General features: G+C 36.8%; 1 pseudogene; it reads left to right on the forward strand.

Annotated features, from left to right (window-relative positions):
* LOC147515174 (uncharacterized) overlaps positions 1 to 11590 on the forward strand; it is a 55525-nt pseudogene extending 43935 nt beyond the window's left edge.
* The last annotated feature ends 8393 nt before the right edge of the window (positions 11591 to 19983 follow it).

Genomic DNA, 19983 nt, shown 5'->3' on the forward strand with positions numbered 1-19983 from the left:
GTTCCAGTAGTTGTGGCCTCTTTAGACTTAACCTAATGGACTTTGGGCTCACATTAGAGTCTCAAAGTCCCCCTTTTTGGCATATGCATGAAAATGCAACCCTAACCCTCTCCTATATAAAGATGGTTAAAGCTAAACTTAACACGCCTCTTCTAGCTCCCCTTTCTTTAGTGTAGAGTAGGTTAGTGTAGTTTAGGGTTAAGTTTTGTAGTGTAGCCGCCATTAAAACTATTCAATAGAAGATTTAGTTAAATTTAATTCTTCTTTTTACTTTAATGTCTTTATGTTATTGTTCTATTATAGAACATCTAATGACACAAGGCTAAAACCTCCATTAGAGGGGGTATAAAGCCACGTGAGGATGAAGTCATTAGAATAGTTATTATTTTGTAAATATCATTTCATGTTTGATTCTTATGATTTTTTAGAGATAAAAATCATAAGAGTTGAACTAGAGTTTAGAGCCACCATCAAAGAGATTTGTGGTGGAGCTAAACTCTCATGCTAGTGAAGCCATGATCAGAAATGACTTGGTATTCACTAGGGATCAAGGAATTCGATTAAATGACTAAACTAATAACCAATCGAATCGTATGGTGGATTACCCCTCTCTATATCCTTCTCTCCTCACTTTTAATCACTATTTTAGTATTATAATTTACTGTTTTCATAGCCTAAGATTACTGTCATTAGTGAATAGTTTGTTTAGTCTAGATTCATTTCAAGTAGGTGCATGCAAGAGTGGATCGAAAACAATTACTCCCATATAACAACTGTTTTAGAGAGTATTAATATAGATTGATTAGAATGAATTAGCATGTTTAAACACAGTTTTCACATCTACTTTTCTTATCTTGTCACCTTGTACAAAAACATATCAGTTAGTTGCTTCGAAAAGAAAAGAAGAGAAAGACCTATCAAAAATCAAAACTTTAAAAAAATCAAAGGAGTCTCAAATCGAATCTCCCAAAAGTTCATAATAAAAAAAGGATGATATCAGAAACAAAAGCAAGGTTAGAACTCCCAAAATTTCAAAAATCAAATGGAGTCACAAAGCCAAAGGGCTAAAAAATTAATCATAATTCGGAAGCAAAGAACAAAACGATGTTCTTCTCTAGTTACAAGTATCTTGAAGACCAAATTTCTCAACTTATCAGATTTTGTTTTTCCTTTCCTTTTTCTTTCTAAACCATTACCCTAGCCCCGTAACTCCTAATAAAAGACCTCTAGCTCTATTAGGAATAGGATGGTGTGATAGTAAGTGGCAAGTGTGATCAATCGACCCCAGTTTTCTTTGGACGTCATTCGTGTATGTGAGGAATATAAATGCTTGCTACATTTGATAGAATGAAACTTGAGTGAATATGTTAGAGAGTTTGTGTTTTAACACATTCCTGTGAGAACCCACCTTAAGGACGCTCTCCAAAAGTTTCGGAAACGACTTTGCTTTTGCATTTCATTGCTCATGTTTGCGCATTTATCTTTAGATGATTAAATGACTGTGCATATGTTATTCTAAGTTCAAAGAAGCTTGTCTTTATTCCCCGATAATGAGATGTATAGACTTCTGAGAATAAATAAGGAGGAAGACCATTTGTACTAGATAGAAGAGGTTTGTGAGTACCCTCACTAGAAAACTCTCACGAGGCTTAAGCTCATCCATTAGGGAATTCCTAGAGGTTTAAGGCCTTGTTGCATATGGTCAATGTAATTGCACTTTACGAAACGAGATTAGTGTAATAAATAATATAATCATTTATTTGTGATCTTGGTTTTTTCTCTCATCCTTGCTTGAGGACAAGCAAAATGCTATTTGGGGGTGGTGACCAGCTCCCAAATGTGCATTTTATTACCCTTACATTACTGCATTACAACCCTTCTTACACATAATAAAAAGACAACTCATAGCTTTTATTGCCCTTTTCAGGTTACAGAGCATTTCAGACCACTTATCATAAAAAATGCATATTAGCACAAAAAAGAGCCTTATTAACCCTTATTATGAAAACTTAAAGCTGCTATGAAAAAGTGCCGAAAAAGTCAAAGTCAAAGTCAAAATCAAAGGTCAAAGGTCAAGGACTCAACACCAGTAAGCTGAAAGTCACGTCCTTAACTAAGAATACTAGAGATGGATGTCCTTGATGCCAAAGAATACTTGCTCAAAACCTAGCTTGATCAAGAAGATATGAAAAAGCAAAAAGGAAAAACATAAAGCAACATGGTGAGGTGTCTTAATTGTAGAGGGAGAAGGCAAATCAATATTTTGTAAAAGTAAGGGTATAAGAACCTAAAAGTAGGAGGAGAGAATGCACCTAGACTTATTCTAGTGTTATGTATGAGTAGAGTAGGATTCATTTTCAAGTAATTTACATTCAAGTTTTGTTTTTATTTTTTGTTTTTCAATTCAATCTTTTTCTTCTCATGTTGATGTTTCAATCTTCAATCAAAATTGTTTCTTTTCATGTTTATGTTTCAATCTTCAATCAAAGTTGTTTCTTTTTAATTTTATGTTTCAATCTTCAATCAAAGTTTTTCTTTACATCAATCAAGTTGTTTCATTTGAGTTGTTCATTCAATACAAGTTTGAGTCATTTAAAAACAAGTCCTAAAGCTAAGAATACTACCTTATATTCTTCAGAACCCCCACCAATCCATCTTCCAAACAATCTATGGTGAACTTATTCAATACTCTTTGAAACCTTCCTCTCAACTATCTCAACTTCATGTGTGCACTCATCGCATACATCTCGAGGAATGAGTAAAGACATCACGTGAACCTCAACGTCATCTAAACCCCACCATGAAGGAAGTGGTGCGGGAAGAAGTTTTACGCTTGCTTTATGCTGGTATCATTTACCCCATCTCGGATAGTGTTTGGGTAAGTCCTGTTCACGTTGTTCTGAAAAAGTCAAGCAGTACAGTTGTGCGTGATAAAAATAATGAATGCATCTCCACTTGGATGCCCGTCAAATGGAGAATTTGCACCGATTACCATAAACCTAATGTTGTAACTCGTAAAGATCACTTCCCTTTTCCATTCGTTCACCAGATGCTAGAACGATTAGCCAGGAATTCTTATTATTGTTTCCTTGACGGATATTTCGACTACTTTCAAATTGTGATCGATCCAACAGACCAAGAGAAAACCATTTTCACTTGTCGTTTCCAAACATTTGCATATAAACGTATGCCATTCGGTCTTTGTAGTGCATATGGAGCCTCCAGCGTTGTGTGCTTCATATTTTCAGTGACATGGCTGAACTTTTTATAGAAGTTTTCATGGACGATTTCTCTATATATGGAAATTCTTTTGACAACTGTCTTTCTCATCTTTCCAAAGTATTTAAGTGTTGTCAAGAGAAGAATCTGGTTCTGAATTGGAAAAAATGTCACTTCATGGTCCAAAAAGGAATAGTTTTAGGTCACATTATGTCAAAAGCTAGTATAGAGGTAGATACAGCCAAGGTAGTTAAAATAGAAACTCTACCCATTCCACAGGCTGTCCGTGATATTTGTGCCTTCTTAGGACACGTCGGGTTTTATAGGAGATTCATTCAGGATTTTTCAAAGATTGCTACGCCTCTTACCAACTTACTGCTTAAGATGCCATATTTGATTTCAACTTTGATTGCAAGACGCCCTTTGACATGCTAAAGGCCGCTTTGACCTCAGCACCAATCATTCAACCTCCTGACTGGTCGAAACCTTTTGAGCTTATGTGCGATGCTAGTCACTCTGCCGTTGGTGTCGTGTTAGGCCAAAGACGAGAAGATAAGCCCATTGTCCTATACTATGCCAACAAGACTTTAAATGAGGCACAATGGAATTACACCCCCACTGAAAAAGAATTTCTGGCCGTAGTCTATGCCCTTGAAATTTTTTGCCCTTATCTTGTTGGTTCTATAACCATTGTGTACACATAACATGTAACCTTTAGGTACCTTCTCGCGAAGAAGGATGTTAAGTAGAGATTGATTCGTTGGATCCTTCCTGCAAGAATTTACCTTAGAAATAAAAGATAAAAAAGGGTTAGACAATGTGGTAGCAGACCATCTTTCAAAGCTAGACCATGATTGTGATAGTAATTTCAAGTCGATCTCAAATTCTTTTCCTGATGAGCATTTATACTCCATCTTATCCTCTCCTTGGTATGCTGACATAGTCAGTTATCTGGTGACTGAAGAACTTTCTTCTTGGCCACACATTGCTCGAAAAAAGTTCTTGTGCACAGTGAAATATTACTTATGGGATGGCCCCTACATTTTCAAATATTGTGTTGATAAACTTATATGTCGTTGCATTCCCGAATGGGAACATCACGAGGTTCTTTTTTTTTGCTATGAGCAATCTTGTGGTGGTCATTCAGTGGTAAGAAAACAGCAACCAAAGTTTTCCAGTGTTGTTTTTACTAGCCCTCTTTCTTTCGTGATGCGCATGACCATTACAAAGCATGCGTACGATGCCAACAGCTTGGCCGCATTACTCAACGAAAAATGATGCCCTTAAACTCATTCTCATTATCAAAATTTTGGATGTTTGGGGCATCGATTTCATGAGTCCTTTTCCGATCTCTTATGGTTTTCTCTACATTCTGGTAGTTGTTGACTACGTGTCTAAATGGATTGAGGCAATGGCTTGTTGAACAAATGATCACAGGACTGTCGTGTTTTTTGTAAAGGAAATTTTTTTTTTCAGGGTTTGGCATCCCCAAAGCTATCATCAGTGATGGGGGCAAACATTTTTGCAATCAAAATTTTGAATCCTTGGTAAAAAAAATGGAGTTACCCACAAGGTAGCCACTCCATATCATCCTCAGACTAGTGGAGAAGTGGAAGTCTCTAATTGAGATATTAAATCCATTTTAGAGAAAATAGTTAATCCATCTAGGAAAGACTAGTCTCTTAGACTTTTTGAGGCCTTGTGGGCATACAAAACAATTTTTAAGAGTCTTATATGGATCAAAAACCTCAATTATTGGCTATCAAAAACCTCAATTATAACATCAACGTGGCAGGCGAAAAGTGCAAATTGCAATTAAATGAGCTTGAGAAAATTTGGAGTGATGCTTATGATCTTTCAAAAACCTATAAAGCAAACATGAAAATAATGCATGACAAGCATATATTACGGAAAGATTTTCAAATTGGTCAAAAGGTCTTGCTTTATAACTCACGGTTACATCTTTTTCTTGGAAAACTTAAAACACGATCGTCTGGTCCTTTCATTGTCACCGCTATCACCCCTTACAAGGCAATATCCTTGCTAAATCCAAGAGATGATAGCGAATTTCAAGTCGATGGTCAACGCCTTAAACATTTCCACGAGTTACGCTATCCAACTGTAGAAAAGACACTTATTCAGGATCCTGTTTATGAAGACTAGACATTTCACTAGGTGTACTCCATTCCACTCTTATTTAAAGAGAGTGCACCATTCTGGTACCTAGGCCCTCCTTTATTTTCTTTCCTCACTATTATCTTGGAGTGTGTGGTTGCAAGAGCTAGAGCCTTAGTCCACATTAGTCCACAACAACTCTATTTTAAAACTGAGTATAAATGTCTTCTGATAATAGAACAAGCCATATTTCTGGCACAAGATGGGTGCCCAAAAATTCCCCTCCTTCCTTCTTTACTATCTTCTAACCGACATTCAACTCATCATTAGGTGCAAATCTCAGTTGTAAACGACGTGTGCGAAAAATGGGGTGGTGTATGCGTTATGATAAGAGCCTAAAACTATAGTTTTAACCCCTTAATAATATTACATTTAGACCAATTATGTATATAATAAATAACAGTTAGTACTGTTTACGTGCTTTTGTGTATTTCAAGTATTGGAGTCAACTATGTGAAGAAATATGTCACTTTTGCAAGAGAGAGGAGCAAAGGTTGGTTGCTAAGAAGTTATATCATTAAATCCCAAGTTTCAAGGAGAAAAAGCCTATTTAAAGCCCAATCAAAGCTGAAAAGTCAAAGTCAATGCGGGCAGAAATAGAGCATAAAAGTTAATAGAAATTCAGGAAGCCCTATCTTTGGATTCAAACCTCAGAATTGGGCCTACTACATGTAAAAACGACTGGCTCGGAAAGAGGTTTCTAATGGTTCATGCCTTGACCCAATCAGAAGAGTAAAAATGGATGAAAAGTCTATTGTAGTAATTTCCAATACATAAACCCTTTTTAGACTTAAGTAATTAGGTTTTAGGCTTGATTTAATGGCCCAAAACACAACTCCATAGCCCATGCATGAAATTGTAAACCTATCCCTCTCCTATAAAAAGAGGACTAAGGCAAAACTCTAGCTCTCTCCTCCCTATTACTTAGAATAATAACCCCTTAGTTAATGAAGCTCTCTATAATTAGTTTTCTTTAGTTTTAAACCCTAGTTATTGTTTTATTAGCCTAACCACTATTAATTCAATTCAAATTATCTTTAATAAAGTAGTTATTCATTTTGTCTTATTCTTCTTCTTTTAATTATGATAGTCTAATAAATCATAGCTAAACCTCCATTAGAGGGGTTTGATTGAAGCTTTGATGAAGACTTGATGTGTTAGTGTCGAATAGTTGTTGTAAAATATTCCACTTTAGAAGGTAGTTAATTCATAATGAGAATGGGTTTAAATTGTCTCACATGCTAATTATTAGTTGGTAGAGATTGCCATGAATAATTAGGGATTAAAAAAACCTAACCTTTATGTGAAAACACAAAGATTAGGATTACAACAAATCTATGCTAGCCTATTAAGAATTAATCAAGGTGGAATCAAATCCCCCTAATCTTTTCTTCTTATTCACATCTTCTCATCAAATTGCTATAGTATTAGTTAGCATATCTTAATTAGTTAATTTCACCATATTAGTTTTATTAAACCATTGGTCTCATTGATATTGTAGGATTGTTTAATTTAGAGAAATTATTACTTCTAAGCAACTAGGAGTGGAACGAATTCTGACTCCACGTTATTATAAGATAATCGAGAGTAGAACTTTGATAACAACTAGAGTAAATCCACTAGCTTTCTTATTCCTAGCATAAATCATTATTCATAGGGTAAGAAACTTTTCTTTTTACTTTTATCAAATGGCGTCGCTGCCATCTTAGTTGTGTTTAGATTAGTTTCCATTTGTGTTTGCAATTCTACCAATATCTCATTTCACCCACCCACCCGATTGTTTGGTTTTAGTTGTGGTTGTTGTTTTTTCAAAAAAAAAAATTCGAATAGTACCTTGAGTGCTCCCACGCCTTTGTGTACCATATATTTGAGCGCGCCCGCCCCTTTGTTACTGGAATTTTTTTTTTTCGAACAGTACCTTGACCGCGCCCGCACCCCTCTGAAGAAAAGCTCGATTTTCACAAGTAAGTCACAGGCTCTCATTTTGTTCAAGTTATTTTTACTATTCAGTGTTTTGAACTTCTTCAATACACTGAGATCGCGTATCAAGGAGGCATTCAGGTACTCCTTTCACTCCTCGTCTCTACTATCAGAGGAGTTTAATTCTAGTATATCAGGTTGTTATTTGACTGTTGCTAGTTGTTTTTTATTCATATTGGCCTTAGCCTTGCATGAGATTAAGGTCCAGTTAGAGCAAACCATCTAACGTTATCTATCGTAAACATCAACGCAGATGCCTATCTAGAATATCACACATTACACATGCATCAATGGCTGAAGAAATAGAGACTCCTCTCTCTGACTTTTACAAAGCCCTAAACGATAGCCCTAAGTCATGCATCGTTCTTGCAGACCCAGTGGGGGATTTTCAAATTCCCCCGAATATATTTAATTTGTTACCAATTTTTCCTAGGTTAGACCACTAGAAACCTTATCAACATATGCGTAGGATAGAACAAGTTCTTACCACATTTTATCATCCTACCGTAGGTTCGGAACAAATTAAACTAAGGGTGTTTCCTTTCACCCTAGCTGATAAGGCGGCATCTTAGTTAACTACCCAAATGCCTAATTATGTGGACTTATGGACCAAACTTGTTCAATTGTTCATGGAATAGTTTTATTACCCACCACTGAAGACAAATGAAATGCTTCAAAAGATTCATTTCTTCCGCCAGAATCTTCATGAATCCTTTTCAGAGGCTTGGAATCGTTTCACTGATCTTCTCATCGAGTGTCCACATCATAACCTTGCGAAAGACAAGCTTGATCGTGCCTTTTCCAAAGGGCTTTTACATTATCATAAAGAGGTCCTTGCTATAATGACTGGGGGTAGTTTCCTAAGTAAAGGAGCCTCAGAGGCTTATAGGTTTTTAGAAGATCAATCTAAGCGTAATAATAACTTGGGGGTTAATGACATCCCCTGCTCCGCTAATTCTTCTTCTACAGTTAAGGTTGCCAATATGTTTGAGGTGAAATTTAATCTCGAGCTTAGAACTCTAATCAAATCCCTCACAAAAAAAGTAGAAGCCATTTCTATTCAACATAAGCCTACTCCTGTCATGAACATCAACTCTCTTCCATGTAATTTCTGTTACAACCTTGAGCATACCGACTCCTATTGTCCTCTTGTTTATGAACAACTATCACAACCACTATCATAGCCAGATAATGTTTGCTCTATTAATAGCAAACCTAAAGCACCTTGGATACAAAACCCTAACTTCGGTTGGAAAAATAATCAACAAGTTACACCTATGGGGTTTAATAATCAAAATGTTAGGCCAACAAACAACTACAACCCAGCAACCAATTACAACCAAGCTCCACTAAGACAAGGACAAGAGAATTATAATAATTACAACAATTATAATAATAAAAATAGAGGTATCATACCGGTTAATAATAACTATCACAACCCACTCATTAATAATACCGGTTACATGCAAGCTAACCAACAGATTTTACAATCTATTAATCATTCCATACAACAGTTAACCCCAGAGAAAGCCCAACCAAAAGGTGTGTTTCTAGGTCAAGCTATACCTAATCTTAAAACGCCAAACACAGCCTTTGAAGTGGCCAGTAATACTAGTAATGAAAACTTAAACGTAAGTGAGTTAAATGCCATCACCACTCTTCATTCTGGCAAAGTGGTTGATAACGTCGTAACTACGCCCATTAATACACCACCAGTGGTCGTTGAAAATGAAAAATTACTAGATACCGATATAGAAATTGAAGATCCTACTCCTGTAGACGTACCAGTTAAACCACAACCCAAGAGGGAAGCGGCCAAGGTTAAAACTCCTATTGATCTATATGCTAAATATAAAGAGAAACCACCGTTTCCCCAGAGACTAGCCATGTTAAACAAGGATATAAATTTTGGTGAGATTAGGGAAGTTATTAAAAATCTAACGATAAACCTACTTTTTCTTGAAGCTATTAAAAAATTACCACAACATGCTAAGTTTCTGAAAGAGTTGTGTACTACTAGGCGGAAAACGAACATTCCAAAAGACACCTTTTTAACTAAATAGTTTCCAACTCTATCTGAACATAATGGAATCGTTTAGTACAAGAACCCTAGTCGTCCAACTGTATAATGCACCTTAGGGGATACCCACACCACAATTGCTCTATAAGACATGGGGGCAAGTGTTAAATTACTCCCTTATTATCTATTTAAACAATTAGGTCTATAAGAGATGCAACCAACTAAAATGATGTTGTAATTAGCTGATCGTTCTATTAAGTATCCTAAGGGTGTGGTTGAAAACGTGCTGGTTAAAGTTCAAGATTTTTACTACCTAGCAAACTTCGTTATCTTAGACACAGAAGTCACTAACGACTTGGTTCCTATCATCTTAGGACGCCCTTTCTTGGCAACATCCAACGCACTTATAAACTGCTGCGATGGTTTGATGTCCATGTCCTTTGGCCATCTTTCTGTCGAGATAAATGTTTTCAAAATGATGCAACAGTTACCCGATGCGACTATCGATGGAGAAGTTAGCATGATCAAGAGCTTAGCTCAAGATTATTTCAACAACACGTTTCCAAAGAATCAGATGCACCAATTCCTTTCCTTCGAAAGTTTCGACTTCGACGATGACTCCTACTTAGAGGAAGTCAACGCCCTTTTCGAGTCTACTCCTATCTTAGATCCTTCTGTAACTCCATCTTCTGAGTTTGAAGAGCTCTTACCTAAACAAGTATTCACTACTCAAGACGAGGACCCTCCGAAAGCCTTTTTACCCATTCCTCCCACCCCTGTGCTTAAACCTCTTCCTGCTGAGTTGAAATATATCCAGCTTGATCCGGATGGTAGTCATCCGGTGATCATATCTTCTTAGTTATCTGCTGATGAAGAGGCACGTTTGATTAGGGTGATTAGGGAACATCATTCCGCGATCGGTTGGTCCCTAGACGACATTAAGGGGATTTATCCTAGTGTATGCACGCATCTCATACATTTGGAGGATAATGCGAAGACTTCACGCAAACTTCAGCGTCGCTTGAAGCCTTCTATGAAAGAGGTGGTCAGGGAAGAGGTCTTACGGTTACTCGATGCGGGTATCATATATACCATCTCCAATAGTGAATGGGTAGGCCCTATTCACGTAGTTCCTAAAAAATTGGGGGGTTACCATTATGCGTAATGCTGCGGGTGAATATGTTTCCACCTGAGTTCCTATGAAATAGAAGATCTGTATTGACTACAGATGCTTAAACGCCATGACACAGAAAGATCACTTTCCTTTACCTTTTATAGATAAGATGCTCGAACGTCTAGCTGGTCATACTTATTATTGTTTTTTAGATGGCTACTCTGGCTATTTTCAAATCATTATCGATCCTGACGACCAAGACAAGACTACCTTCACATGTTCTTTTGGAACATATGCCTATAAACGAATGCCTTTTGGCCTTTGTAATGCTCTTGGTACCTTCCAGTGTTGTATGCTTCATATCTTTAGTGACATGATGGAGCACTTCATGGAAGTTTTCACGGATGATTTTTCTATATATGGAGACTCTTTCAGTGAATGCCTATCTAACCTTTCCAAGGTATTGACACGGTGTGAGGAAAAGAATTTGGCTTTAAATTGGGAAAAATGTGATTTTATGATAAAAAGAGGAATAGTGCTAGGTCATATTGTATCTAGTGACGGCATAGAAGTAGATAAGGCCAAATTAGATAAAATAGCGACTCTACCTATACCACGGACCATCCGTGACATTATAGCCTTTTTAGGCCATGCATGGATTTATAGACGTTTTATCAAGGATTTTTCAAAATTAGCTAGGCCTTTAACTAATCTGCTTTTAAAAGATGCCATCTTTAAATTGCAAACAGGCTTTTGAAACTCTAAGAGCCGCTTTAACATCTGCACCGATTATACAGCCTCCCGATTGGTCTAAACCTTTCGAGCTTATGTGTGACGCTAGCGATTATGCTGTTAGTGCCGTGTTAGGATATAAACTAGATGATAAGTCCATTGTTATTTATTATGCTAATAAGATTTTAAATGATGCTCAATGAAATTGCACTACTATGAAAAAGGAATTTTTAGCTGTGGCTTATGCTTTAGATAAGTTCCGTCCTTATTTGGTTTGTTCAAAGACCTTAGTCTACACTGACCATGCAGCTCTTAGGTACCTTCTCGACAAAAAAGATGTCAAACTGTGATTGATTCGATGGATTCTTCTCCTGCAAGAGTTTATCCTAGAAATTAAAGATAAACTAGGGGTCAAAAATGTAGTTGACGATCACTTATCTAGACTAACAAATGACGGTGATAGTGATTCCGAGTCCATACCTGATTTTTTTCCTGATGAACATCTTTATTCTATTTTTTTTGCACCTTGCTATGCCGACTTTGCGAATATTTTAGCTTTTGATATTATTCCTGATGTTTGGTTAAGAAATGAATGTAAGAAAGTTTTTGCCAGAGTTAAGCTATACTACTGGGATGAGCCCTACCTTTTTAAGTATTGTGCAGATTAGACTATTCGTTGATGTATTCCCCAGTGGAAATATAATGAGGTTTTATCTTTCTGCCATGACAAAGAGTGTGGTGGCCATTTTAATAGTATGAAAATGGCAGCTAAAGTTCTTCAATGTGGTTTTTATTGGTCTTCCCTTTTTAAAGATGCCTAAGTTCATTGCAAGATGTGTGTTCGTTGCCAACAACTTGGGCGTATCACTAAACGTAATATGATGCCTTTAAATCCTATTATGGTAGTAGAAATTTTGATATATGGGGTATTCCACGGTTTTATTTATATTCTTGTTGCCATGGACTATGTTTCTAAATGGATAGAGGTCATGGCTTGTCGTAGTAATGACCATAAGACAGTTGTGTTTTTTGTTAAGGAATACATTTTCTGTCATTTTGGCATCCCTAAAGCCATCATCAGTGATGGCAGAACACATTTTTGCAATATAGTTGTTGCTTTTTTAGTTAAGAAGTACGGAGTTACCCATAAGGTGGCTACTCTTTATTATCCACAGACTAGTGGCCAAGTAGAAGTCTCTAATAGGGAAATTAAAAAAAATATTAGAAACAACAGTTAATCCTGATCAGAAAGATTGGTCTAAGCGTCTAACAGATGCCTTGGGCGTATCGGACAGCTTTTAAAACTCCTATAGGAATGTCTCCATTTATACTTGTATTTGGAAAGCCTTGTCAGTTGCCCGTTGAATTGGAGCACTATGCTATGTGGGCTATAAAAAGCCTGAACTTCAATACTGATGAGGCAGGTGTCAAGCGTAAATTACAATTAAATGAGCTTGAAGAAATCCTTAGCGATTCTTGTGATCTCGCAAAAGATTATAAAGTTAACATGAAACGTGTTCATGATAAATAGATTTTGCATAATGAGTATGTGGTTGGTCAAAAGGTTTTGCTTTACAACTCCCGTTTGCATATTTTCCCAGGAAAATTAAAAACCCATTGGTCTAGTCCTTTTTTGGTTACTGAAGTCACCCCTTACGGGGCAATCACCTTGGTAAATTCCAAGGACAACAGTACCTTTCAAGTTAATGGCCAAGGTTTAAAACATTTTCACGAGTTAATGTCCCTAGATGTGGAGGATGTCCTTTTATAGGACCCTTTCTATGAGGACTGACCTTTGATGTTTGGTGTACTTCCTTTCATTTCCATATATTGGTAAGTGCATTAAGGTAACCGGGCCCTCCCTTTGGAGTGTGTGGCTATAAGTACCAGATCCTAAGTCGACGTTTAACATAATTCATGTTTTCCACTCCTGCATGTTTTCTCGGTTTTTGAGTCGTGTTTCTCTATGGAGTGATTTATGTCTTTATTGCTTTATTGTTTTCCTTTATTTTAAGCCTTATTCAAAAAAAAAAATATATATATATATATATATATATATATATATATATATATATATATATATATATATATATATATATATATATATATATATATATATATATATATATATAAAAATCCTATAAACAATAATCTATCAAGTCTCAGGAATTTGACTTTAAAAGACCCACGCTTTTAAACAATTTTTTTAAACCCTATTTTCAAAAATTTGTTTGGGGGTGTGGTGTTTGGTCTTTCCTTTCTTAAATGCTCAACTTCCTAATCTTGTTGTTTATATCGTTTAGTCGTATTTTGATTCAGGTTGACACTATCTATGAATTTAGATTTCTTTTGATTTCATAACTTATGTTATTCACGTGTTTCAAGGCGATTTTCATCTTCTTATATGTCAACTATAGTTAGATTTGAGTTTTTTTTTATAGATCATTGGATTGTACTTTCTCTGCTGATCGTTTTCATAGTTCATTCGCCAAAATCGGATCGTTAACGAATCGGGAAATTTAGTTTTAAAATTTTACGAGGCATAGGATAGGATGGGCATTACAGTATTGTTTTGGGCTTGGGCCCAAACGATTTAACCCTATGCGGTCACGTGACTCGCACGTGACCCCCTTTTAAAAACCAAATGTGAGTTTTTGTTTTCTTTTCTCACCGCCTCCAAAACTCACGAACAAGCCTGAACCCAGAAAACCTTGAGTGCGCACACCCTCGTCTCCAACCTAAACTTGAGTGCGCCCGTGCCCTAACCTCCACACAACCCCTATCCAAATTTCGATTGAGTGTTTAATTCACTCTCCCCTACCTTACATTCACCCCAATTTCGAATTCCAAAACTCAATGGCTCCTCAAACCCCAAAGATTCTTCCGGAACAAGTTTTTACTTTTCAACAATTTTCACCCTTTTTTGGTCACGAAATGCGTATTAGGAAGTGGGAAGGGTTGTGGTATTCTACGGAGGATTTTTATCACACTAATTTAGTGTGTGATTTTTACAAGAAGAGGGAGATTGATGGTCGTCGGATTTTTGTGAAGGTGAATGGTAGTCGGAGGGAATTAACTACAACAGTATTGTCTGAGATTACTGGTATTGACAAAAGACCCATCGTAATCACAAAGCAGGAATCTCAGTTTGGTGGAATCGGTCCCTTGATGATGGAGACTGTATTGGAAGGACAGTACAATGCTAACTCGCATTGTGTTCGTCAGACGTCTCTGAGAAGAAACCAATTGGCTGTGGCTCAAAATTGTAGTTTTAAACCCTTAATAATATTACATTTAGACCAATTATATGTATAATAAATAAGAGTTAGTACTGTTTACGTATTTTTGTGTATTTCAAGTATTGGAGTCAACTATGTGAAGAAATATGTCACTTTTGCAAGAGAAATGAGCAAAGGTTGGTTGTTAAAAAGTTCTATGATTAAAGCCCAAGTTTCAAGGAGAAAAAGCCTTTTTAAAGCCCAGTCAAAGCTGAAAAGTCAAAGTCAACACAGGCAGAAATAGAGCATAAAAGTCAACAGAACTTTAGCAAGTTGTATCTTTGGACTCAAACCTCAGAATTGGGCCTACTATATGTCAAAACGACCGGCTCGGAATGTGCTTTCTAATGGTCTATGACCTGAGCCAATCAGAGGAGCAAAAGTGGATGAAAATTCTGTTGCAATAATTTCTAATAAAGAAACCCTTTTTAGACTAAAGTAATTAGGTTTTGGGCTTGATTTAATGGCCCAAAATATAGCTCCATAGCTCATGTACGAAATTATAAACCTAGCCCACTCCCATATAAAGAGGACTAAGGCAAAACTCTAGCACTCTCCTCCCTATTACTTAGAATAAGAACCCCTTAGTTAATTAAGCTTTCTCTCATTAGTTTTCTTTAGTTTTAAACCCTTGTTATTATTTTATTAGCCTAGCCACCATTAATTCAATTCAAGTTATCTTTAATAAAGTAGTTCTTCATTTTGTCTTATTTTTATTCTTTTAATTATGATAGTCTAATGAATTATAGCTAAACCTCCATTGGAGGGGTTTGACTGAAGCTTTGATGAAGACTTGATGTGTTAGTGTAGAATAGTTATAGTAAAATATTCCACTCTAGAAGGTAGTTAATTCACCATAAGAATGGGTTTAAATTGCCTCACATGCTAATTATTAGTTGGTAGAGATTGTCATGAATAATTATGGATTAAAAAGACCTAACCTTTATGTGAAAACACAAAGATTAGGATTACAACAAATCTATGTTAGCCTATTAAGAATTAATCAAGATGGAATCAAATCCCCCTAATCTCTTCTTCTTATTCACATTTTCTCATCAAATTGCCATAGTAGAAGTTAACATATCTTAATTAGTTAATTTTACTGTATTAGTTTTATTAAACCTATGCTCTCATTGATATTGTAAGATTGTTTAATTTAGAAAAATTATTACATCTAAGCAACTAGGAGTGGAACGAATTCTGACTCCACGTTATTATAAAATAATTGAGAGTAGAACTTTGATAACAACTAGAGTAAATCAACTAGCTTTCTTATTCCTAGAATAAATCATTATTCATAGGGTAAGAAACTTTTCTTTTTAGTTTTATCACGTTATCAAACGCTTTCCTGCCCTAGTCTTCAACTGCTGAGAGATGCTAGCCAGTACAAGTTGTACACTTGCCTCACACCAGCGGAGCGGGATCAACTTTGCTGCCGCGCCGTTCATCCCACAGGATGGGATTTGTCTTGAGGATCTGACGTTAAAAGACTCAAAATGTATATACTTGTGTCTTTTACAATTCACCTTTCCGCTATTGATGCACACAAAAAGATTTCATGTAGGCCATCATATGTTACCTACTAGGGACACGAGCGATAGATTCCACCCAGACCAACCCTTGATGGGGCAGTTTGAGGGTATATCCATATGTAATAAGGGTAATATTAGTCTAACACGCTCCTCGCAAGGACCAGGATGGTATTGTCCTGACCATTAGGCTCCCAAAACATAAAGGTGAAGCCACTGTATGGCTGGATTGGGTTCATTTATGAGCCGACACGAAAGTTGCCTAGGATCATCTCGATTGAAAAGGAGTTCAATAGTCGTAACAGTGATGGTAACATGTTCATCTTCCCACGTACAGTAAAAAAAAAAATAGTCCTGCTTCAGCGAGACTCACCCCCTTCACGTTGTACATTCTTTTCCGACCAACCCTTAAAAAAACAAAAAATAAATAACAAGTAAATAACTGAAAAAAATTTAAAAAAAGAATAAGAAGTTATTATCATTTGTTGCACGTTTTTCCTAATCATTTGTCAAACTCATTATCATTATCAATAAAATTCCCACTTAAAATAAATAAATAAATAAAAGAAAAAAAGTTAACATTAACGTTAACGATCGTCCCAACGGCCATCAGCTACTGATCTGATAACGGACACCCCAACGTCTCTCTCTTCCCTCCTATAAATTTGGATTTTCCACCATCAATTCTTCCTCCTCATCTCCATTCACATTACCAGTTAGATTTCATGGATCCATTGGAGCGGATGTATAAACAAGATGTTGAAGATGCAAAAATGACCCTCATGTTGACACTATTTACTTGTGTCATGTTGTTACTCTTGCGTCACGTTCTAGTTAATGACCTCTAGATCCATGTAATTTTCTTTCTTTTTCTCTTGTTGTACATATGTGTGATGTGCGTAATAATTCCTTAATAATTTGTACGAGGTACGAATTACTTTGAGGCATTATTAATGTATATATTCTTGTGTGTATTAGTTGTATTTTTCTCTAATCATTAACCAAAAAAAATCAAATAACCTCATTAAAAATCATAAAATAAAAAACTCAAAAACCCATAAAAAAATCTACAATGTTCCTCAACTTAAGTCGTGCGCACCACTATTTCAGTAGCGTGTGCTGCCTTTTTTGCTCTCCATAACTTTCACTTTCGGGGTTTGCTATATCTTTTCAGAATATGTGTGTTGGTCTAACTATCCTGTGAAACCTTCCTCCATATGTTCTACCTCATTAGGGATCTGATGTTAAACTACATATTTTCTTAGATCCAATGTAGAACATACGTGTTGGTTTAACTTCATTGTGACACCTTCCTCTGTATCTTCTAATATTGTTGCACAACTTGTTCCTTATCTTGGGAATCTGATATTAAAAGACCCACTTTGAAAACTACTCACTTTCATGTGCATGCCACGTACGAGTGTTCTGACAAAAGCACATGTATCCTTTGCTTTTAGTTTTGACCTTCCCCACATAATCCGGATCTCACCAATCATTCCCATTCTCATCCACGTCTACTTATATCTTGATTGCATGACTCTTCCTTGCAGCCACCTCCCTTTCACTCCATCATATCCATCCTTCTATCTTTTCCTACTTTCCATGGCTAATAGGCCAGAAATAGTGCCCGAGCAAGATTTTCAATGAAATTTTTATGAAGGCCTATTTCATCCCTTTTTCAACACTAAAATCACACGTCGAGGTTGGTTACCTCTTTTACATCATTCAGAAACCACGTTTTCCCGTGAGTTGGTTATGATGTTCTACGAACATAGCAACTTCCATAATGGTAAATTCCTTTTCCTACGGAATGGAAGGCAGCATGGATTGACTCGGGAACTCATTTCTGAGGTCGTTCAAATTCCCATGATAGATCCTGAGGTACATCTTCAAGAAATCACTTTTGATACCGTGAGACAACTAATGCTTGCAACTGTTCGGTATGGTGAATTCCACGACAAACTTAATGTTGTTCGTCAAAGGTCCTTACAAAAAAATCAACTCGCTTTGGTCCATTGGTTGGCACACAATGTCGTTGGCAACTCCAAAACATCTGAAGTAACCAAACCTCTTCTCCACCTACTCTGGGTGCTACAGAATAAACAGAACGGTTTTTTTGCATAATTTGGTATCTCTGGCATTCGATTTCACATGCCAGAAGTAGGTCAGCCCCTTTACCTACCATAGTCACACGAATCGTGTTGAGGTAGGATTTCGATGTGGAATATCCTTTGATCCCTCTTAAAATGGATGGCAATATAACAATTCACTCAAACTGCCTGGATGGTTTTTGGACACCATCTGTTGCAATGCACTAGGACAATGACCAAGCTAACAACTTTCTCTCTTCTCAAAATGTCTTCGCTGTGGATGCCCTTGCCATCATAGTTAATTTATGGAAGGTATTCGATTTCTTCACCAAGGCCTGAGGGCCCTCCATAACCATCAAACCATCCTCATTGGGAAATTGCTAGAACTACAAGCATGTCAGACGGTGCACAATGAGGAGCAAACCGAGTTCATGCAAGCCCACACCCAGTTTTTAGGAAATCATGCCTTCAACTTGGAGAATCAGACTAAGATTTTCGAGAACTAGGGCAATCTTCAGCAACACTTCCTCACACAAGTTGATGAACTCCATCTTGTGACAAGTTTAGTTCCACCTCCTCCTTTTCCTCCCCATCAACACGAGCCTCCCTCTTCTCATTGTGCTCGCCACTAGACTTTGTTCCGAGGTTGTTTCTTTTTTCTTTCTAGGACCATGTCTTTTACTTTTGTGTGTTATTTTGAGTGTTTTTAAGTACTAGATCAATTTGGTGTGTTTTTTAGGTTGTAATTAATTATATTAATTTTATAATAATATTCCGTTCCTACAACCCATTTTACTCCCTTTGTTTATAATTTTGATTGGGAGTATGATATCGCTATCATCCATCTTCTTTCATCATTAATGCAATTCTTGGATTCCAATTTTTCTTGCTTTCCCTATTCTAGCTACTATGTGCGTCAAGGATAATATATGTTTACTCTTAAGTGGAGAACATAATCGCGTGTTTTAAAGAGTGGACTATTCGGTGCTTAAGCCAAGGTAACTACCTTTTTTACTTTTAATCAAACTGATACTAGTCTGTCGAGCTTAATTGCTATAAGTCACACCTCTTAGACCCTCACCTTCCATATCTTTCTTCACTCCATTTATGTTCCATACTTGTTCTCCATCTCCTTCTCTTATGATTGGCCTCTCCTCTATCAGCATGGCTTCTCCACACATCATTCCAGAACAATCTTTCTAAGCCATGATGGACTCTCCCTCTTATGGACTTCATTTTCGTGACTTCATTGTCGATATTGGTTAGTCTTCCCTCGTTCTTCAACCCGAGCAAACTTATTCTCCAAGTTTGGCTACATACTTTTACGCTCATATGGAAAACACAACTGCTTTCAACCGCGCGCATGGTTTCTTCGTTGATGGCTTCACAGTCCGACTAGGCGATACACACCATGTTTTTCCTGAACCTCTGATAGCTATGGCTTTAGACCTCCTTTATCACGAGCTTACCGCCACTCTGCCCTACATCTCTCATAACACTTACAATTCCTGCTTTTGGCCTATCTTTCGCTACTCATATGGTGCTGGTCTCTGCAGGAAGAACGAAGCTGCACCTGGACACTGGCCTGACCAAAACATTTCCCTTGCGAGCATGACGATGAATGTAGGGAATGCAATGTTATTTATCCTTCTAAACATCATGGGTGATTGACATTTTTCTACTGCCAATGATTCTTCTTGCACGGTCTTCAATGCACTTGCTCAACAACATCCATTTTTTAACATCACACACTATGTAGTTCAAAATTTGAAATGAGCTCGGGACTTTCGACACTGCTATTTACTTTGACCCGTCACTGCCAGGCATTTAATGAAGGTTTTCTTCC

The sequence above is a fragment of the Coptis chinensis genome, chromosome 2 (assembly GCF_015680905.1).
Source record: "Coptis chinensis isolate HL-2020 chromosome 2, ASM1568090v1, whole genome shotgun sequence".
Lineage (NCBI taxonomy): Eukaryota > Viridiplantae > Streptophyta > Magnoliopsida > Ranunculales > Ranunculaceae > Coptis > Coptis chinensis.